Raw genomic sequence first — 24356 nt, 5'->3', positions numbered from 1 at the left:
TTCATCAGTACCACTTTTGTGTGTTCTAGTTTTTGAAATACAGTGGATATTTACTTTAACAACTTTATATAAAATCATATCAATCTCTTCTAAAAATATATTCCCTGAAAAACATTTATAATCTTATTTTAGGGCAGGGAGCATAGGTCTAAAACATGAAAAGTTTGAGTCCTTTCTTCTATTCAAAGCAATGCATAAGTTCCTATTCAATATTTGATTAGAATTGAAAAATCATATCAATTCTCACAGCCTTAGCTTTAAGTTAATATTTTGTTGTCCTTTATGATCTGAATTCTGATGGTTCCATCTTGTGGTGAAAATCAGAATAGGTTTTGGGCAGTTTGGGTTTGGTTTTGTTTTGCCTGTAAAAGTTCTGAAATAAAAGCCAGTATAAAAATCAAAATTTAGAAACTTACTTATTTCAGATGTGTTTGAATATATTTTCCTTGCTCTCAAGAAATTTATGGTCTAGTAAGAAAATGTCTCATAGACAGATATTTCAATATAGTATGATTGATACTAAAAGAGAGATTTGCACAAGGGCCAGTAGTCGCACAAAGAAGGTGTCTGATTCTCTTAACCTCTTGGGAAGGTCAGGTAGAAAATAATCCTGTTTTGTTGATCTTCCACAGCTTGTGGTTAAACTATGGTTAAATGAGAAGTCAAATTTCAGGATTCTTTTGGAAGCAGAATGACAAAACCTCAAAACTGAGATCAGAGACAGAGACTGAGGTAAATATGAATGTCAAAATTGAGAGCTAAATAAAGATCAAATATCCAGAGATGATGTGGAAATTGTCTAAAGATAATAAGAAGCTGGTGTAATGAGAATGGGGAAGCAGAGGTTATACTTCAATTGACAAGGCATTTTAAGTTCATCCTTTGAGGTAGCACTCTATGCCAAACAAATAATAGGAGTTGAGGAAGATGGAGGAAAAGTAAGATGCGGAGATCAACTTCCTTCCCATAGATACATCAGAAATACATCTACACGTAGAACTGCTCTTATAGAACACACACTGAACGCTGGCAGAAGACCTCAGACCTCCCAAAAGACAAGAAACTCCCCCACGTACCTGGGTAGGGCAAAAGAAAAAAGAAAAAACAGAGACAAAAGAATAGGGATGGGACCTGCACATGTGGGAGGGAGCTGTGAAGGAGGCAAGGTCTCCACACACTAGGAAGCCCCTTCGCGGGTGGAGACGGGGAGTGGCGGGGTGGAAGCAGCCCGCCACTGCCAGGGTCCCGTGATCCAGGGACAACTTCCCCGGGAGACCGTACAGTGTGCTGCAGGCTGGTGCAAAGTCCTGCTGGCCTCGGCTGCCGCAGGCTCTCCCCACATCCGTTCCCCTCCCTAACCCCGGCTTGAGTGAGCCAGATCCCCAGAATCAGCTGCTCCTTTAAACCCATCTTGTCTGAGTGAAGAACAGATGCCCTCAGGCGACCTACAAGCAGAGGCGGGGCCAAATCCAAAGCTGAACCCCGGGAGCTGTTTAAACCAAGAAGAGAAAGGGAAATTTCTCCCACCAGGCTCAGGAGCAGCAGATTAAATCTTCACAATCTATTTGATGTACCCTGTATCTGTGGAATACCTGAATAGAAAACGAATCATCCCAAATTGAGGAGGTGGACTTTGAGAGCAAGATATATTATTTTTTCCTCTTTTCCTCTCTTTGTGAGTGTATATATGTTTGCTTCTGTGTGAGATTTTGTCTGTATAGCTTTGCTCTCACCATTTGTCCTAGGGTTCTGTCCATCCGTTTTTTGTTTTTTAAACTTTTTTCTTAATAATTATTTTTATTTTTTTTATTTTAATAACTGTATTTTATTTTGTCTTAATTTATTTTATCTTATCATCTGTCTTTCTTTCTTTTTTTCTTTCTTTCTTTCTACTTTTTCTCCCTTTTATTCTGAGCCGTGTGGATGAAAGGCTCTTGATGCTGGAGCCAGGCGTCAGTGCTGTGCCTCTGAGGTGGGAGAGAAAATTTCAGGACACTGGTCCACAAGAGACCTCCCAGTTCCATGCAATATCAAATGGCAAAAATCTCCCAGATATCGCCATCTTAACACCAACACCCAAATTCACTCAACGACCAGCAAGCTAAAGTGCTGGACATCCTATGCCAAACAACTAGCAACACAGTAACACAACCCCACCCATTAGCAGAGAGGCTGCCTAAAATCATAATAAGGCCACAGACACCCCAAAACACACCACCAGACGTGGACCTACCCACCCAAAAGAAAAGATCCAGCCTCATCCACCAGAACACTGGCACTAGACCCCTCCACCAGGAAGCCTACACAACCCACTGAACCAACCTCAGACACTAGGGACAGACTCCCAAAACAATGGGAACTACAAACCTGCAGCCTGCAAAAAGGAGACCCCGAACACAGTAACATAAGCAATATGAGAAGACGGAAATACACACAGCAGAAGAAGGAGCAAGGTAAAAATCCACCAGACCTAACAAATGAAGAGGAAATAGTCAGTCTACCTGAAAAAGAATTCAGAATAATGACAGTAAAGATGATCTAAAATCTTGGAAATAGAGTAGAGAAAATGCAAGAAACATTTAACAAGGACCTAGAAGAACTAAAGAGGAAACAAGCAATGATGAACAACAAAATAAATGAAATTAAAATACTCTAGAAAGGATCAATAGCAGAATAACTGAGGCAGAAGAATGGATAAATGACCTGGAAGATAAAATAGTGGAAATAACTACTTCAGAGCAGAATAAAGAAAAAAGAGTGAAAAGAACTGAGGACACTCTCAGAGACCGCTGGGGCAACATTAAACACATTAACATTCGAATATTATGGGTCCCAGAAGAAGAAGAGAAAAAGAAAGTGACTGAAAAAATATTTGAAGGGATTATACTTGAAAATTTCCCTAATATGGGAAAGGAAATAGTTAATCGAGTTCAGGAAGCACAGAGAGTCCCATACAGGATAAACCCAAGGAGAAACATGACAGGACACATATTAATCAAACTACCAAAAATTAAATACAAAGAAAACATATTAAAAACAGCAAAGGAAAACAACAAATAACACAAAGGGGAATCCCCGTAAGGTAAACAGCTGATCTTACAGCAGAAACTCTGCAAGCCAGAAGGGGGGCAGGGCATATTTAAAGTGACGAAGGAGAAAAACCTACAACCAATATTACTCTACCCAGCAAGGATCTCATTCAGATTTGATGGAGAAATTAAAACCTTTACAGTCAAGCAAAAGCTGACTTGAGTGTGTATATGTATGCAGCACCACCAAACCAGCTTTACAACAAATGCTAAAGGAACTTCTCTAGGCAAGAAACACAAGAGAAGGAAAATATCTACAATAACAAATTCAAAACTATTAAGAAAATGAGAATAGGAACATACATAAAGATAATTACCCTAAATGTAAATGGATTAAATGCTCCCACCAAAAGACACATACTGGATCAATGGATATAAAAGCAAGACACATATATATGCTGTCTACATGAGACCCACTTCAGACCTAGGGACACATACAGACTGAAAGTTAGGGGATGAAAAAGGATATTCCATGCAAATGGAAATCAGAAGAAAGCTGGAGTAGCAATTCTCATATCAGACAAAATAGACTTTAAAATAAAGACTATTACAAGAGATAAAGAAGGACATTACATAATGATCAAGGGATTGATCCAGGAAGAATATATAACAATTGTAAATATTTATGCACCCAACACAGGAGCACTTCAATACATTAAGAAAATACTAAAAGACATAAAAGGGGAAATCGACAGTAACATAATCATAGTAAGGGACTTTAACACCCCAGTTTCACCAACGGACAGATCAGCGAGAATGAGAATAAAAAAGGAAACACAAGCTTTAAATGATACATTAAACAAGATGGACTTAATTGATATTTATAGGACATTCAATCCAAAAACAACAGAATACACATTTTTCTCAAGTGCTCATGGAACATTCTCCAGGATAGATCATATCTCGGGTCACAAATCAAGCCTTGGTAAATATATGAAAATTGAAATTGTATTGAGTATCTTTTCTGAACACAATGCTATGAGACTAGATATCAATGACAGGAAAAGATCTGTAAAAAATACCAACACATGGAAGCCAAACAATACACCACTTAATAAATGAAGTGATCACTGAAGAAATAAAAGAGGAAATCAAAAAATACCTAGAAACAAATGACAAGGGAGACACGATGACCCAAAACCTATTGGATGCAGCAAAAGCAGTTCTAAGAAGGAAGTTTATAGCAATAGAATCCTACCTTAAGAAACAGGAAACATCTCAAATAAACAAGTTAACCTTGTACCTAATGCAAGTAGAGAAATAAAAACAAAACAACTCCAAAGTTAACAAAAAGAAAGAAATCATAAAGATCAGATCAGAAATAAATGAAAAAGCAATGAAGGAAATGATAACAGAGATCAATAAATGTAAAAGCTGGTTCTTTGAGAAGATAAACAAATTGATAAACCCTTAGCCAGACTCATGAAGAAAAAACGGGAGAAGATTAAAATCAATAGAATTAGAAATGTAAAAGGAGAAGTAACAACTGATACTGCAGAAATACAAAGGATCATGAGAGATTACTACAAGTAACTCTGTGCCAATAAAATGGACAACCCAGAAGAAATGGACAAATTCTTACAAATGCACCACCTGCTGAGACTGAACCAGTAAGAAATAGAAGATAGTAACAAACCAATCACAAGCACTGAAATTGAAACTGTGATCAAAAATCTTCCAACAAACAAAAGCCCAGGACCACATGGCTTCACAGATGAATTCTATCAAATATTTAGAGAAGAGCTAACACTTATCCTTCTCAAACTCTTCCAAAATATAGGAGAGAGGACCACTCCCAAACTCATTCTACGAGGCCACCATCACCCTGATACCAAAACCACACAAAGATGTCACAAAAAAAGAACACTACAGTCCACTCTCTCTGATGAACATAGATGCAAAAATCCTCAACAAAATACTAGCAAACAGAATCCAACAGCACATTAAAAGGATCCGACACCATGATCAAGTGGGGTTTATTCCAGAAATGCAAGGATTCTTCAATATATGCAAATCAATCAACCTGATACACCATATAAACAAATTAAAGGAGAAAAACCATGTGATCATATCAATAGATGCAGAGAAAGCTTTTGACAAAATTCAACCCCCATTTACGATAAAAACCCTCCAGAAAGTAGGCATAGAGGCAACTTTCCTCGACATAATAAAGGCCATATATGACAAACCCACAGCAAACATCATCCTCAATGGTGAAAAACTGAAATGATTTCCAGTAAGATCAGGAAGAAAACAAGGTTGCCCACTCTCACCACTCTTATTTAACATAGTTTTGGAAGTTTTAGCTACAGCACTCAAAAAAGAAAAAGAAATAAAAGGAATCCAAATCAGAAAAGAAGAAGTAAAGCTGTCAGTGTTTGCAGATGACATGATACTCTACATAGCAAATCCTAAAGATGCTACCAGAAATCTACTAGAGCTAATCAATGAATTTGATAAAGTAGCATGATACAAAATTAATGCACAGAAATCTGTGGCATTCCTATATACTAATGATGAAAAATCTGAAAGGAAATAAAGAAAACACTCCCACTTACCATTGCAACAAAAATAATAAAATATCTAGGAATAAACCTACCTAAGGAGACAAAAGACCTGTATGCAGAAAATTATAAGACACTGATGAAAGGAGTTAAAGGTGATACAAAGAGATGGAGAGATATACCATGTTCTTCGAATGGAAGAATCAACATTGTGAAAATGACTCTACAACCCAAAGCAATCTACAGATTCAATGCAATCCCCATCAAACTACCAATGGCATTTTTCACAGAACTAGAACAAAAAATTTCACAATTTGTATGGAAACACAAAAGACCCCGAATAGCCAAAGCAATCTTGAGAACGAAAAATGGAACTGGAGGAATCAGGCTCCCTAACTTCAAACTATACTACAGAGGTACAGTAATCAAGAGAGTATGGTACCGGCAGAAAATCAGAAATATAGATCAAGGGAACAGAATAGAAAGCCCAGAGATTAACCCACGCACATATGGTCTCCTTATCTTTGATAATGGAGGCAAGAATATACAGTGGAGAAAAGACAGCCTCTTCAATAAGTGGTGCTGGGAAAAGTGGTGCTGGGACAGGTATAGGTAAAAGTATGATGTTAGAACACTCCCTGACACCATGCACAAAAATAAGCTCAAAATGGGTTAAAGACCTAAATGTAAGGCCAGAAACTATCAAACTCTTAGAGGAAAACATTGGCAGGACGCTGCATGACATAAATTACAGCAAGGTACTTTTTGACCCACCTCCTACAGAAATGGAAATAAAAACAAAAATAAACAAGTGGGACCTAGTGAAACGTAAAAGCTTTTGCACAGCAAAGAAAACCATACACAAGACAAAAGAACAACCCTCAGAATGGGAGAAAATATTTGCAAATGAACTAACTGACAAAGGATTAATCTCCAAAATTTACACGCAGCTCATGCAGCTCAATAACAACAACAAAAAACAAACAAACAACCCAATCCAAAAATGGGCAGAAGATCTAAATAGACACTTCTCCAAAGAAGATATACAGATTGCCAACAAATACATGAAAGAATGCTCAACTTCATTAATCATTAGAGAAATGCAAATCAAGACTACAATGAGATATCATCTCACACTGGTCAGAATGGCCATTATCAAAAAATCTAAAAACAATAAATGCTGGAGAGGTTGTGGAGAAAAGGAACAATCTTGCACTGTTGGTGGGAATGTAAATTGATACTGCCACTATGGAGAAGAGTATGGAGGTTCCTTAAAAAAACTACAAATAGAACTACCATACAACCCAGCAATCCCACTACTGGGCATATACCCTGAGCAAACCATAATTCCAAACGAGTCATGTAGCAATATGTTCATTGCAGATCTATTTACAATAGCCAGGACATGGAAGCAACCTAAGTGTCCATCAATAGATGAATGGATAAAGAAGATGTGGCACATATATACAATGGAATATTACTCAGCCAGAAAAGGAAATGAAATTGAGTTATTTGTAGTGAGGTGGATGGACCTAGAGTCTGTGATACAGAGTGAAGTAAGTCAGAAAGAGAAAAGCAAATACCATATGCTAACACATATATGTGGAATTTAAGAAGAAAAAAAAAGTCATGAAGAACCGAGGGGTAAGATAGTAATAAAGACACAGTCCTACTAGAGAATGGACTTGAGGATATGGGGAGGGGTAAGGATAAGCTGTGACCAAGTGAGAGAGTGGCATGGACATATATACACTACCAAACGTAAAATAGATAGCTAGTGGTTAGCAGCCACATAGCACAGGGAGATCAGCTCGGTGCTTTGTGACCACCTAGAGGGGTGGTATAGGGAGGGTGGGAGAGAGGGAGACACAAGAGGGAAGAGATATGGGGACATATGTATATGTATAACTGATTCACTTTGTTATAAAGCAGAAACTAACACACCATTGTAAAGCAATTATACTCCAATAAAGATGTTAAAAATAATAATAATAATAGTAATAATAATAATAATGTTAGGTAAAATATAAATAGTGAAACAATAATATAATCAAGCCAAAAACAAATCATTCTCTGTGAATCCTAAATTATATAAATAAATAAATAAGTTATATATATATATATATATATACACACATATACACATACACAGCAATGAGTAAAGCTAAAGGTATGGCCTGATTCTCTCCAAGCCCAAAATCAGTCAATTTATATAGAAATGAATCTCCAAAAGTGTCCTGGGATGTGATAGTGCTTCACGTAAATTTGTATACTAAAGCTAGGCTTCCTGATTAAACCAAGATCTGGGATCGAGTCCTCTCAGCCTTCATGAAAGAAGGCTGAAAAAAGCTAACTATCTCTGCTTAAGGCAGTTTATGTGAAGCAACATACTTTGGGAGGCTCAAGAACACAGACCACAGAATCACGATCAGAAACTGAGTCAAGTTCCTGTAGGCCAAGTGACTGAATCTGAAATATGTCCAACATAAATATGAGACAGCAATCCTGAACCTCAATATATCCTATTTCAGTGTCTCACAGTAATCTGACTTCAAAATGACAAAAACTGTATTTCCTTGCCTGAAGCTTTTCTCTGGTATTTAAAACCCTATTTGCCACCCATGCAACAAACCATAAATGCCAAGGAATTAATGTCTCCCAGAGTAGCCTTGAACAAATGCCTGATGAAAATTTGGTGGATAAATGTTCAATCTCCTTCATTCCTTCAGGAAGATAAGTCTGATGTGGGTAATTTACACTATGTCCCATAATTCTCCAGAAGAATAAAGCTTCATATTTCCATAGTGATAATTTTCTTAATAATAAACTTTTTGACTACCTTCCCTTTTCTACCTCACTTTTCACTACATTTACAGTGATTCCTTGGATCAACTCTAAAATAAGCAGTTAAAATGAAATTATTGTTTCAGATTCTCATTGATGGGTAGCCCAATGAAGACACGATGGTTTTGGAGTGGAGATACAAGGGGGCTGGGTGAAGGTAAGAGCAAAATGCTAGAAAGGGAGACCTTGAGAAGAAATGAGGGAGAGAAAGTATCTCAAATTCAAAAAGCAAACTATTATTATTATTATTATTATTAAACAGTCTTAAAAGACTATAAAATAAGTATGTTTAGGAAACTTGGATATAAATGAATGAATAATATGTATAAGAAAAATAAAAGAAAAACAGGCAGAAACAAAATAAAATATGATGGATATGAATACTAATTTATTAGAAACTTTAAAAAGGAAAATTTTAGTAATAGAAATAAAACTATGGTTGGCCCTTGAACAACAAACTTTTGTAGTACTTCAGAAGAATAGAATATGGAAATGATGAAAAATAAGTGACATTTGAAGAGGGAAGAGTTAAGTTTTTTTTTTTTTTTGAGAATTGAAGAGGCATGAATTCTCAGGCTCAAAATCGATGCGATATACTAAGCAAGATAAAGATAAATCTACATACAGATGTATCAAATACATAAGAGTTCAGGAAACAATCTTAAAACCTAATGGAATAGATAAAGTAGAACTTAAGGCAAAATAGCAATAATAATAAGAGAGATAGTGCATAAAAAGGAAATCTAAAAAGATTAATCAACCCATGACTTTTATACAACTGATAATAGAGGCTCAAAATATAAAAAAGATAACACAAATAGAATGAAAATTTGAAATTGAAACATCTATGACCATGGTGCAAGATTTTAAAGTATCTCTAACAAAAATCAATAGATTGAGCAGGTCAAAAATTAATTAGTATTTAAAAATTTGAGTGTGAAAAATAATAAGCTAGATTCAATGGAATGACTAAATTTGAAGATACTAAGACTCCATAACATTCTGAGAACAAGCAAGTCCAATGTCTAGTCCTTGACTTAAATTTGCCTTTTAGATGAATCCTGCATTGATTAAAAATGGATTGTCATTAGTATCTCACCTTTCTCCTTTACTGGCTAGGAGTAACCCAAAGGAAGCATGGCCTAAGCATTCACACAGATGGCATAAATATTTCATGTATCTCCCAAAAGATTTTATGTTCTTTACTTATTAGATGCTGTTATTTTAAGACACAGAAAAACTGAGCTAATTCATCACCAGGCAACAGAAAACTCTAATAGAAATAAAGGGTACCTGGTAATCTAATTTATGTGGAAGTAGAAGTGGCCCAAAGTGAGAATATATACATACTTCTAAGCAATGGCCAATGGACTACCCTCTAACCCAGAGCTGCTCCCAGTCATTGAAGAAGTACACTGAGGGTACCAGTGCTGGTTCATTCCTTCCCTTGGGAACTCCATATAGGACTGATAAAACTTTATCAGAACTTCGCTGTGATCTGAACATCTTCTTACCCAATTCTTTCTTCCCTCTCTTCTTTTACAGGTGTCATACTTGAATCATAAGTCTCTTGAATTACAACTCATGTCCCCCCCATTATTCATAGATGTTTCACAAATAAGTGTCTTGCATATCTAATACTGTCTTGACACTTGCTCCTTAGAAGATAAGAACTGACATAAAGGCCATGACAATTACTCTTCTAACTTGGGAGAATAAATGTCTGTCGTACTAACCCTTCAGCTAAGAAATAGAAAGGACTAATACTTAAAAAAAAATTATATGAAACAATTAAAGAACTATCAGGAACATGATTCTGAACATAAGGTAAACACTGATAGGTAACATTCACACTGCCCCACATCTCAAGGCATTTTTTTCAATTTTCAATTCATAAGTGATGGCCAAGAAGTTGAGAGCCTGAACAGAGATTTCAGACATCTCAAGGGATTTATGAAGCGAAAGTTATAGTTTGAGGCTTAGGAAGGTGGAAGGTTTCAGTTAAATCCTCCATGTGAATATACCCAACATTAAGAGAAAAACCCAGAAATAAACAAGCCTTCAAAAAGACTGAAAGCCAGACTTCATTCAGCATAATCAGTAATTGGATTAGGACAGTGTGTCTCCATTGTAACTGCCTAACAGAAAAAAAGTTAAATCTTTCCAGAAGAAGACATAATAAATATTCTCAAATTATCTCCACAACTTTTCATACACAATGTACAAGATTCAAAAAAAAAAGTTTATGATATAATGGATTTTTAAGATGACCAAAATGCAAGAGAAAAATATTCAAAGGTACAGATCCACATGAGTTACAGGCATTAGTTATCAGAAACTTAAAAAAAAAACAAACTATGAATAGTATGTTCATGAAAATAGTGGACAAATTATAGAATTGCTGCAGAGAACTAATATCAATAAAAAAGAATCAAATGCCAATTCTAGAACTGAGGAACTAAAATTAAGAATTTTAATAGATGTGATTAACAGTAGTAAGTGAAAAAGATAATTAGTGAAATGGAAGGTAAGTCACAGGAAATATCCAGACTAAGCACTGGAAGAAAAGATGATGAAAGATGGAAACAAAGAGAAATAGAGAAGAGATATGTAAGTTATCATGGAAAGATGTATATTTAATTGGTATCTCAAAGAGATAGGAGAGGGTGAAACAGAAGCAATATTTTAAGAGATAATTCAAGAGATAATAGACAAGAATTTCCTTAAACTAAGGGAAAATAACATGCCACAGATTCAAGAAGTACTAAAAATATCACAAAGGCTGCATACAAATAAAACCACATTTACACATGTTCATAGCAAAAGTGCTCAAAATAATATTCAAAGAGAAAAACTTAAAAATCACCAGAGAGAAAAATGCATTACCTTTGAAGGGAATCAAGGGAAGCCAGAAGATGACAAGACATTTTCAATACACTGAAAGGAAACAATTTCTAACCAAAACTTGAAAATTCGGTGAATAAATGGAGGCAAAATAGATATTTCAGGCAAAGAAAACCTGAGATAATTCATCACCAGACAAAACAAAACCCTAACTAATGGAAATAATAAATGAATTTCTTCTGGCAGAAGGAAAATGATCCCAGATGGAAAGAAAAAAAAAAAAAAAGCAGGAGGGAAAGAAGAGCAACAGAAAGGAAAATCACGTTAGTAAATTTAAATTAATATTGATTTTAAATTAATTATAATAATGCCTTTTCAGGTTTAAAATATTTGAAGAGTTAAAGAACAGAATGGAACAGAACAAAAAGCTGGAGGGAATAAGGATAGTTTTCCAAGGATCTTGGACTATACATGTGAAATAAAATTCATATTTTATAGCAAGACAAGAAAACTTTAAACATAAAAAATTTCTCTGCCCTTTGGCCTCCCCTTCCCCTCTACTGTGCATTGTGTATCTGCATTGGGCATTGATCAAACCTCCCTCATTGGCAGAAATGCCTGCTCAACCACAAACAGCAACATTCTCCTAGTATCGACAAGACAACTCCTTAAAAGATAACATTCCTTCTTGATCTTGTAAGAGGCCATGATAATGCTTAGATCTGGATTGTGTAAACTGTCAATAATATGTTATTTAATGTACAGCCCTCTATCTCAAAAAACTTATATAACCATGCCTTGACTTCTAATGGGCAGAACAGTTCCTGGAAATTTCTGAGATGCTTTACCCGGGTTATAATCCTCAATTTGGCTCAAATACAATTTTTCATTTCTTTCTTAGATTAACAGATTAATTTTCATCAACATATGTCTGTTGGAAATATATGAATTTATATAATATTTTAATAATGTGAGGATTCACATTGTCATCTCTACAATTTAAAAAAACAGAGGTTCTGGCTCAAGCTGGCAGTATAGGAAGATTCTAAACTTGCCTCCTCCCACAGACACACCGACTCTACAACTACATATGGGACAATTCCTCCGAAAAAACTCCAAAAACTAGCTGAGTGACTCCTACACACTGGGCAAACAAGAAATATTTCACATGAATTGAGTAGGAGAGGCCGAGATACAATCTTGCTATAAACCCAATCCCCAGAGTGGTGACCCAAAATCGGGAGGGAACTCAAAACCCCAAGCTTCTCCCTGAGGAGTAAAGGGTTTGAATCCCATAACAGGCACCTCAACTTTTAAGACCTGTATGTGATAGATGAGTCCCCAAAACATCTAGCTTTGAAAGTCAATGGGGCTTGCATCCATGTGACTCATAAAGCTATAGCAAACAGAGAAACTGTTCTTAAAGGGTGTCTGTAGATTGACCTGCCCCAGGGAATAGGCAGCACAGAGACAGCTGACTGAAAACTGCCCATATATTTTGTGAAAGAGGCTTATTTGCTTATCTTAAAGCATTGGCCTGAGAGGCAGGCTTCTAATTAAACACACATCTAAGGGCAGACTGTAATCCTCTCTGGAGACCTAGGAAGGTAGTCATTACCTCTACACTCTCCCTCTGCCACACTACAGAGTGCAGTATCTCCTGTATAGGGCCTGTACACGCATCGGATACCCCAGGTTTTGTGGCTGCTACTCAAGGAATTCCCCTTGATTGCCTGGCTCTGGTGGCCAGTGAGGTTTGTATTCCTGGGTCCCATGGGACTTTAATAGTTAGAGAGATTGTTCTTGGCTAGTTACCACCCTGATGGCAAAGCAGAGACAGCAGAATGAAACACACCCCCAGTATTTCTGTGAAAGAGGCCTATTTGCTTGTTCTGCATCTTTGGTCTGAGGACCAGGCTTCTTGTTTGGAAGGCAGCTATACTAACCAGTATACCACCAATTTGGGCTTCTTGTTTAGCACACATATAGGGTTCTACTTAGGGGCTCTCAAGTCATGGAGGGTGGTGGATGTCAACTTTTCATTCTCTCTCTGCTTTGCTTCAGCTCACTGGAATAAAAAATGTGTTCCTCCAGAAAGAGGGTTGTACCTTTGTCTACCACCTGAATTTTAGTGGCTGCTGTCCAGAGGATATCTCTAGGTCACCTGGATCTGGTGATTAGAGGGGCCAACACTTTCAGGTCTCACGGGACTGTATATATTTGCATACTTTAATAGCTGCTGCCTCAGGTTCTGCTTTCCAATCTGCCTGAATCTAGGTGTTAACTGAATCCTTGCCTTTGGGATGTTGATAGACCTTGTTTTTAATGCAAGTTTGTGTGCCCAATACACAATGAGGCCAAATAAACTGAAACGGAGTTTGGAGCAGAGGAAGGTTTATCACAAGGCCATGCAAGGAGAGGAGGTGGCTCATGCCCTGAAAAGCCTTGAGCTCCCCTAAGGGTTTTGGCAAAGCATTTTTAAAGGCCAGGAGGGGGAGGTCACAGGGTATGTGATAAGCTTGTGCACAATTCTCTGATTGGCTGATGGTGAGGCAGCAGGGTGGTGTCACAGGAGTTAACATTATCAGTCCTTAGGCTCCAGGAGGCCTGGGGCTATGTGCTCATGGTCATCAAGTAGTTCTTCCATTTGTGGGGGTGGGTTTCACATCTGCAAAACAACTCAGGAAATTTGCATCAAATACTATTATCTAGGTACTTCAGAGAGGAGCTAAAGCAGAAGATATAGGGGAAAGCCTGTCCCGGGAAGGCCCCAAAAGGTCCTGCTTGGTTACATTTTCCCCCCTTTCTTTGATACTCCTCAACCTTGAGGAGAACAAGTTTTGAACAAGAAAAGGAATAAAGGTTTAGAAAGTGGTTAAGCATAAACTTGACAGAGGTACCCACAGGGTCCTGCTTGGTTACAATTACTCCGGCAGACACTGCTTTTTTTCTCTTATTTAGATGTTTTTATTGCCATCCAGTTTACTGTCAACCACTAAAACATCCAGTAACATAGCCATCCAGTAAGATAGCCAATGGAAATAAGTGAATGGGTTTCAGTTTGTGCTGAAGACCCTTTTTTCTTTATCCCAAGCCCTCATATGGTGAAACATACAGGGTTTAATTTCTCTGGGAAGGAAAGGAGCTCAGTGTCCCATACAGACAGTCACTGCCCATACTTCAGCATTGTAGATGTTCAGTGCACTGTCTTCAGAGAGAGCATCCACAGCCTCTGTGAGGTCATTCAGCTGATAACAGGCAATTCCCAGTCCTAGCCAGGTAAGGCATGAAGGCGATCTCTTACAGACTTGCAGGTAGGTTTTCTTTGCCTTTTCGTACTCTTTCTCTTCCAGATATATCTGCTCCAGTTGCAGGAAGATGAAGTGCATCTCAGAAGCATCCACTACAAAACTAATGGTTCGCTCATAGCATGCCTTGGCCCCAGCATGATTTCCACTCAGAAAATAGAGATGGCCCTTCACGCCCCAGACGTTAGGGTTCAGGTAGTCCATCTGGGCTTCTTGTTGAAGGTATTCCTCTGCTTTAGCAAAATCCTTCTTGAGTAGGTGTGTCTGGGCCAGCACCAAAGACCTCCTGTCTTACTAGCCTCTTACGATCCAGGAAAATATTCCCTCTTTTTGCTTCTTCTCATATCTAGAGTTTCATTATTACAATCATTGATCTCATATGGAACAATATATTATTTTATCAGAGACTCAGTCACACATTTGTTAATGTGAGGAACAACAAAAAAGGCAATATAGGTTATAAGTTGTGCAAATATCTCCTGGTTTTAGCCAGACTCAGGAGGGGATATGTTTACTTCTTCTTTCCTGTAGCCATTCACAGGTGGGCTGGGTCAGTATGTTCCCTGTGAGATGTACAAAGGTATTCTAGTTTAACATTCAAGCATGGGAGCAGGGTTCCCTGAGATGGGCCATTTATGTATATTTTAAGCTATAACCAAATCATTTAGTGATGAACTTGTAGCAAAAGCAATAGAATACAAAGGTTAAAGTAAAAGAAACAGGTCTAATATGGAGTCGGATTTGTTCTTCCCTATTACAATTCCTGACCGTCAATATCTATTCCACAATCTTGTGAGAAAAGGGGTGACGACTGCTCTTAGCTACTTCCCACTGTATGGGGGTGAGGGAGGGTGACTGTGGAACAGAATTGATCAGTCTTGGGCAGGGAATACTAAACCTCTTTGTAAAAACACAGATTAAAAGCCAGTAATATTTCAGGAAAAAACAAAAAATTGCAATCATATTCATCAGTTTACTCGGTCCTATGTAATTAATCCTTTACCAACAGTTTCATGAAATTAGAGTTTCCATTACACTTTTAAAATATCTTACCCAGTTCAGCAGTATGATTTAAAAGTTATCATAAAACTTTTTGTCAAAACATCCTTTCTATGACTGTCCTTGAAGATGTGGCAATTTTGCAAAACATCAGCTTAGCTTATGAATGATAAAAGTAACATTTATTCATACTGTATAATCTGAGGAGCCTTATCACTCATTTGGCAATGCTTTCCATGTAATTTAGCATACCAACCAATTCTAATCAGTTTAATATAATTTTTTTCCTAAGGTGCCTCAGGGGCCCTCTGAAGGATCCCAAAGCTAGCTGAAGTCAAAAGAACTTATTAGAATTTGATAGTAAGTTCATAAAAAAATATGAAAAAGTTAAAAAAAAACTTTTGGTCAGATAGAATATTTAAAAACAAATACAGATTAGTTAAAAGCAAGATAGTTCACACAATCTGTTATCAAATGCAGCATTCTAAGTAAACTTGCTCTCTTAGCAAAGAGGAACCAAGTATGGTCCTGCACCAGTCTACTTTTAATAACAAAATCCATTTACCCAACAAAGTGTAATCTAATCTTGGCCAGACCATGCATGAAACTCCTTTTTTACTCAAAACATATATTCCACTTTCCTACTGTATAGTGAAATGTGTTAGAATTTTTAGTAGCTTTAATTACATATTTAAATTAGAATCCCCAGCTCTTAAAAACCTTAATTTTTAGTGAAAACCAAGAGGCAAGTAATAGTTACCAAAATCTGGATAGACTATTTCAGATAATTTTCAGAGCATAATTATTCCTCTAGAGTTTACCTTAAAGCTCTTATCTCATTTTCATCTACTTTAAAGTTTCATCATATCAAGTTATTTTTCTCGCTGACAAATTTGCAACAGATACAAGATTTCACTTAACTTCTATTAAACCTAGGTATAGTAAAATATTATACTTAATGTCAATGACTCTAAAGACATGTCTATATTAATTAGATCAACAATCTTAAACATTAATACCAGGTATTAATTTAATACTGAATATTTCCCAGTTCACGTGAACCTGAGATTAATTTAGTTTAATTTCTCTTGTATTTAGAATTGTTTGATTTGTAAGCACTTACATTTCTTTAGGCCAATTATAGAACTCATTTACAAATTAACCTCAGCAATATTATCCAAAGACAAAGACACGTACAAACACACAAGCAGAGAGACCTCATAGCTCCCATTTCAAAATTTCAGCCCTGAGTCAGGTACAGCAATGTAAAACCCATCAATTTACAAAAGAGGTTGGATTAAAATTAGGTTTCTGGCAGATGGAACAAATCAAGCTCACTTGTCTAGATGGCTAAATATTTGCAATAAAAGACACTTAAGATTTTTATTTATCTTTGACAAGTCAATTTCTAAATTATCCTCTTTTCAAAATTTGCATTCTAAAAGGATGGCAGAGAAGACCAGATAGGACATTTGCATCTCAAAGATACAGGCAAGTTTCTCCTTGGATAACTTTGTTTCCCCTTTGGTGGTCTCTGAGGGGTCAAAGCCATTGCCATCATCTGGGCCTTTTGCATATTTCTCTGGGTGCATTCAGTCTTTTGGACCATATCCGTATTATTGAAAACCAAATAAGCCAATTGGAACAAATCATTCATTGGTGTCTGAGGACCACTAGTTTCTTTCTGATTTTTGCGCCTGATGTCTGGGGCAGACTGGGCTATGAAATGCATTGTCAAAAGGGCCTGTCCCTTGGGAGATGAGGGATCCATGTTCGTATACTTCCTAAAAGCCTCCAGTAGTCTCTCTTGGAGGAGAGTCTTCTGTCCCTGTTGGACCTCTTTCATCTTTTTTATAATTAATAGGTTTTACTGTAAGCTTCTTCACACCCTTATGAAGTTTATGAATTAAAGTTTGGCTGAGGGAACATTCCAGGCAGTTATGAATGTTATTCCTGCACCCCTTTTTCTTCAGTTCCAAGCAACACAGATTGATTAGATAAGCTTCAGAGAGCCCAGGTAGATCTTTTATGTCTCAAAGGCACAGGAAGAGAAATGCAAATTCCTCTTCTAACTACTTAAACAAAACCCAGGCTTCTCAGGCTATTTTCAGGGAACTTTCTTTTTCCCAGTCCCCAAATACCCACCTCAGTTTAAACAAACAAATACAATAATACATATAATCCACTCACATTTGCATGCCCCTTTTTCAGCAAAACCAGGAAGAGAAAAAGCAATTTGGACTCAGGTACTGAGATACTCATTCACATAAACACACATACCTTCAAGATAAAAGCAATTGCAAAAGACCCACTTTGACATAATAGCCAAGCCATTAAGGGCCTTTGCTCTCCAGATCTCAGGGAGTATTGAGGCACTTTCTTTCTTTTAGGGAGCATAGCTAAATATCTCTTAGTTTTGCAGAAGTACCCCAGGAGACTATAAGATGGAACAGAGCTCTGATCATCCATATTTAATTATTCATGGCCAGTGTTGTCAAATATCAAGCAAACAGCAATTCAAATTGGTATCTCAGGGTCACAGTTCCCCCTAGCCCCAAAAAGGAAGAAAATCCTGATCAACACTCCACCGCAGGCAAAACCAAAGCAATAGGGAAGGATACTCTGGTTTCATCACACACAAGCCCCACTATTCACCAAAGACGTCTCAACTGGCCAATGCAAGTACTAACACACATAAAAACAACAAATACATGGTCCTACAAACAAAGAATCAAACGAGGCATAGCCCAGAAATTCCACCTCCATTCCCAGATAGAGGGTCCAGAGTGGCCTGGCTCCCAAAAAATAATGGACCATGAGTGGCTCATGCCAAAATGATACACACAAAAACACAAACAACAACTAAGCTATGGTCACCCAGACAGAAAATCAGAAGAGGTGTAGTCCAGAATTCCCCTTTCACTCTAAAATGGAAACCTCCACCAAGCCCAGCTCTCGCAAATGAACCATTTCCCAAATCAGGTAGAGTTCAACAACAATTCCCCTCTGCAACAGGGTACGCCAACCATACAAATTAGCCTGTCCCATAAAGGAAAAGCCCAAATTGAAGGAATATGTTCCTGGTGTGTACACTGGAGCAACTTCCCCTCAAGTGGCTCACTTTCCAGAAGGGAAACAGCCCAAACAAGTGGAGAGAATTCTCAGCCTGCATAAGCTGAATCGACTCACCCAATGACACTGAATGTGGACCTCAGCTCTGGACGTTTCTTGGCTCCAAACAACTTCGTGCCATGGGCGGCCAGAGCCTGTTGGGGACAGTCCCTCTGAGACCCCCAGAGCAAAATGGGCTCCAGCAGCCACTGGCAGCTCAGGGAAGGGGCTTCCCCAGGCCAGGGTCGACCTGCCACAGTTGTGGACACCTAGGCTGGCTTCACCAAAATTGTTAATGCAAGTTCATGTGCCTGATGCACAGTGAGGCCAAACAAATTGAAACATCGGAGTTTGGAACAGAGAAAGGTTTATTGCAAGGCCATGATGAGGTGGCTCATGCCCTGAAAAGCCTTGAGCTCCCCTAAGGGTTTTGGCAAAGCATTTTTTTTTTTCTTTTTTGTGGTACGCGGGCCTCTCACTGTTGTGGTCTCTCCCGTTGCGGAGCACAGTCTCCGGACGTGCAGGCCCAGCGGCCATGTCTCACGGGTCTAGCCGCTCCGCGGCATGTGGGATCTTCCCAGATCGGGGCATGAACCCATGTCCCTTGCATCGGCAGAGGGACTCTCAACCACTGCGCCACCAGGGAAGCCCTTGGCAAAGCATTTTTAAAGGCCAGGAGGGGGGTGGGTCACAGGATACATGATCAGATTGTGCACAATTCTCTGATTGGCTGATGGTGAGGCAGCAGGGTGGTGTCACAGGGGTTAACATTATCAAACCTTAGGCTCCAAGAGGCCTGGGGCTATGTGCTTATGGTCATCAAGCAGTTCTTCCATTTTGGGGGGGGTTCACATCTGCAAAACAACTCAGGAAATTTGCATCAAATACTATGTAGGTACTTCAGAGAGGAGCAAAAGCAGAGGATATGCAGGAAGGCCTGTCCCAGGATGGCCCTATATGGTCCTGCTTGGTTACATTGTCACAACCACAACTACTAGGAGATATTAAAAGTAAAATAAGTTGCTTGGACAATCACAAAGGTTTGAGAGACAACCAAGAGCTAGGGCAAGGTTGAATAATGTTTCATCATTTACACAAGGTCACTCCTTCAAGACTAGGAGTGGTGGCTGTTTTATCCAATGCAGAGAAATCAACACAGAATGTCAAGAAAAATGGAGAAACAGAGGAATTTGGTCCAAACAAAAGAAGAAAATAAGATCTCAGAAAAATGCATTAATGAAACTGAGAGAAGAGATTTAATTAATGAACATTTAAAAATAATGGTCATAAGGATGCTCACTGATACCTTTAAATTCTCCACTTGAGAATGTGATAAACGGAATGTTGCCTGCCATAGTAAACAAAGGATGTCACAGTCATCAGCAATTGCAGCCACTGCCAATGGTGAGCTGGTGAGCCTTAAGGGAACTCAGGAAGGAAAAGTATACCTGTCATTTAGCAGCCATCAGACTGTAACCACGCCTTACGGTGAGCCCTGAGAAAACTCAGGATGTGAAAACACAGGATATTGGCCCCAGATAGCTGAGGTGCATATCAAAGGAATGATTTCAGTGAGCCCAAACTCTTGCATCTTCCCATACATAGTCCCTTTGGTATTTAGCATACCAAAAGGTACTAAATTACTTAACTTGGGATATCTGATTTTCTTTAATTAACAGTAATCTTTTGATGTTCTTACTACCTGCCCTTTGTTGCAAAATTCCTATATATCCTAGCTCCCCCACCCCCACCCCGCCTCCTTGGAGCTGTTCTCTCAGGGTTACTTGATATGTTGCCTCCTGGGTTTGAAGCCCTAAAAATTCCTGCTGATTAAAACATTATCCTCAACTTTTAGATTGTGAATAATGTTTTAGTCAGCAAATGTAATTCAGTGGGAAGAAATGGATCTTTTCAATAAATGGTCCTAGATCAATTAGAAATCTGTATGGAAAATTGAATACTGACACTATTCAGAAAAAAAGTAGTTTGAAATGAATCAGCCCTAAGTTTGAAAGGTAAATTACACAGCTTTTAGAAAATAATATAGAAGAATGCCTTCACAGACTTTGAGAGAGACAAAACATACTTAAATTAGAACAGAAAATACTAACTATAAAGGAAAAGATTGATAAATTAGACTTGATTAAAATTAAGACATTTTCATCAAATGACTCTGTTAAAATATCAAAAAGAAAGTCACAGAGCATGAGAAAATATTTGTAATACATATATATGACAAAGGCCTCATATTCTTACTATATATAAAATTCCTACAAGTAAATTAAAAAAATTAAAATAAAAAAGACAGCCATAGAAAAATGGGTAAGAGATTTGTACAAACATTTCACAAAAGAGGATATCAATATAGCCATTAAGCATATAAAAAGATAATCAACTTCATTAGTCATCAGGGAGATGCAAATTAAAACCACAATGAAATACTACAACAAACCCACCTGAAATACTAAAATTCAAATGATTAGTGACACTAGGTGTTGGTGACAATACTGAGAGACAAATAATCTCCTTCACTCATGTACAAAGTATAAATTAGCATATTCCTTTGGATAAATAATTCCACATCTACAGTACTGTGTATAGAATGTACAGAATTGTGTATATTTGTGTACCAAAAGATATATACAAGAATGTTTAGGGCTGCTGGATCTGACATGGCCCAGTTTGTGGGGGCTCCACTTCTTTCTTTCTTTCTTTCTTTCTTTCTTTCTTTCTTTCTTTCTTTCTTTCTTTCTTTCTTTCTTTCTTTCTTTCTTTCTTTACCATGAGTGCCTTCAAGTGTGTGTGCCCTCCACTACTTGATGGGGAGGGGGGAGGGGGAAGGTATGGGGGGAAGGAGGAGTTTGAACCGGGGTCAAAACGCTGCATGACTCATAGATGAGGGAATGCCAAGCTGTTGCCACAGCCCCCACGCCTGAGAAGCCCTTGTTCCCCAGGACAGAACATCTGGTGCCAACAAGATGGCAGATGGGGAACTGAATGTGGACAGTCTTATCACCAGATTGTTAGAGGTGTAAGGATATTGTCCAGGAATTTTGTGCAGATGACTGAAGCAGAAGTTCAGGGCTTATGTATCAAATCTCGGGAGAACTTTCTCAGCCAGCCTATTATTTTGGAATTGGAAGGGCCACTGAAAATTTGTGGAGGTATTCATGGACAGCATACAGATTTGCTGTGAATATTTGAATACTCATGGAGGACTGTTACCAGACCTGCAATCTATGGAGAAGATTAGGAGAATTATGAGACCCACTGAAGTCCCTGATACAGGTTTTCTCTTTGATTTGTTGTGGTCTGACCCAGACAAAGAAGTTCAAGTTTGGGAAGAAAATGGTTGTAGTGTTTCCTTCGCTTTTGGAGCTGTTGTCATTGGTAAATTTCTGAATCATCATGATTTAGACTTGATTTGTCAAGCTCATCAGGCGGTGGAAGATGGATATGAAATATTTGCTAAGTGATCATTGGTAACCATATTTTCAGCCCCAAATTACTTTGGCGAGTTTGATAATGCTGGTGGAATGATAAGTATGGATGAAACTTTGATGTGTTCATTTTAGATATTGAAGTCACCTGAAAAGAAAGCTAAGAACCAATATGGTGGACTGAGTTCAGGACATCCTGTCACTCCACCTTGAACAGCTAATCCATTGAAGAAAAGGTGAAGAAAGGAACTCTGTAAAGAAACCATCAGATTTGTTAAGGACATACTTCATAATATGTAATGTGCACAGTAAAACCATCAAGCCATTTGACACCCTTTATGATCATCCACCAGGGGACAGAAAACAGAAGCAAAAGGAACTACAACCCTGCAGCCTGCAGAAAGGAGACCACAAACACAGTAAGTTAGTCAAAATGAAATGACAGAGAAATATGTTTCAGACGAAGGAGCATGGTAAAAATCCACAAGACCAAATAAATGAAGGGGAAATAGGCAATCTACCAGAAAAATAATTTACAGTAATTATACTAAAGATGACCTAAGATCTCAGAAATAGAATAGAGGCACAGATTGAGAAGATACATGAAATGTTTAACAAGGGCCTAGAAGAAATAAAGAACAAACAATCAGTGATGAACAACACAATAACTGAAATGATAAATACACTAGAAGGAACAAATAGCATAATAACTGAGGCAGATGAATGGATAAGTGAGATGGAAGATAGAATGGTGGATATAGCTGCCATGGAGCAGAACAAAGAAAAAGAGAATGAAAGACATGAGGACAGTCTCAGAGACTTCTGGGACAACGTTAAATACAAAAACATTCGAATTATAAGGGTCTGAGGAGAAGAGAAAGAGAAAGAGTCTGAGAAAATATTTGAAGAGATTATAGTTGAAAACTTCCCTAACATGGGGAAGGAAATCGTCACCCAATTCCAGGAAGCACAGAGAATACCATACGGGATAAACCCAAGGAGATACACTCTGAGACACATATTAATAAAACTAACAAAAATTAAATACAAAGAAAATGTATTAAAAGCAACAAGGGGAAAGCAACAAACAATATACAATGAAATACCCATAAGCTTACCAGCTGATTTTTCAGCAGAAACTCTGCAAGCCAGAAGGGAGTGGCGGGATATATTTAAAGTCATGAAAGGGAAAAAAAGTAAAACCAAGAATACTCTATCCAGCAAGGATCTCATTCAGATTCAACAGAGAAATCAAAAGCTTAACAGACAAGCAAAACCTAAGAGAATTCAGCACCACCAAACCAACTTTCAACAAACGCTAAAGGAACTTCTCTAGGTGGGAAACACAGGAGAAGAAAAACACCTACAAAAACAAACACAAAACAATTAAGAAAATTGTAATAGGAACATAAATATCAATAATTACTTTAAATATAAATGGATTAAATGCTCCAAGTAAATGACACAGACTGGCTGAATCGATACAAAAACAAGACCTGTATATATGCTGTCTAAAAGACACCCACTTCAGACCTCAGGACACATACAGATTGAAAGTGAGGGGATGGAAAAAGATATTCCATGCAAATGGAAATCAAAAGAAAGCTGGAGTAGCAATACTCATATCAGAAAAAAATAACCTTTAAATAAAGACTATTAAAAGATACAAGAAAGGACACAACAAAATGATCAAGGAATCAATACAAGAAAAAGATGTAAAAATTGTAAATATTTTTGCACCAAAAATACATAAGGCAAATGCTAACAGCCATAAAAGGGGAAATCAACAGTAACACAGTAATATTGGGGGACTTTAACACTCCTTACACTAATGGATAGAGCATACAGACAGAAAATTAATAAAGAAACACAGGCCTTAAGTTATTCATTAGACAAGACAGAATTAACTGATATTTATAGGACATTCCATCCAAAAGAAGCAGAATACACTTTCTTCTCAAGTACACACAGAAAATACTCCAGGACAGGTCACATATTGGGTAACAAATCAAGCCTCGGTAAATTTAATGAAACTTAAATCATAGCAAGCATCTTTCTGACCACAACGCTATGAGATTAGAAATCAATTACAGGAACAAAAATGTAAAAAGCACAAACACATGGAGGCTAAACAATATGCTGCTAAATAACCAAGAGATCACTGAACAAATCAAAAAGGAAATCAAAAAATACCTGGAAACAAATGACAATGAAAAC

This window comes from Hyperoodon ampullatus (genome assembly GCF_949752795.1).
Source record: "Hyperoodon ampullatus genome assembly, chromosome: X".
Taxonomy (NCBI): Eukaryota; Metazoa; Chordata; class Mammalia; order Artiodactyla; family Ziphiidae; genus Hyperoodon; species Hyperoodon ampullatus.
Note: the sequence above shows the minus strand (reverse complement) of the source record.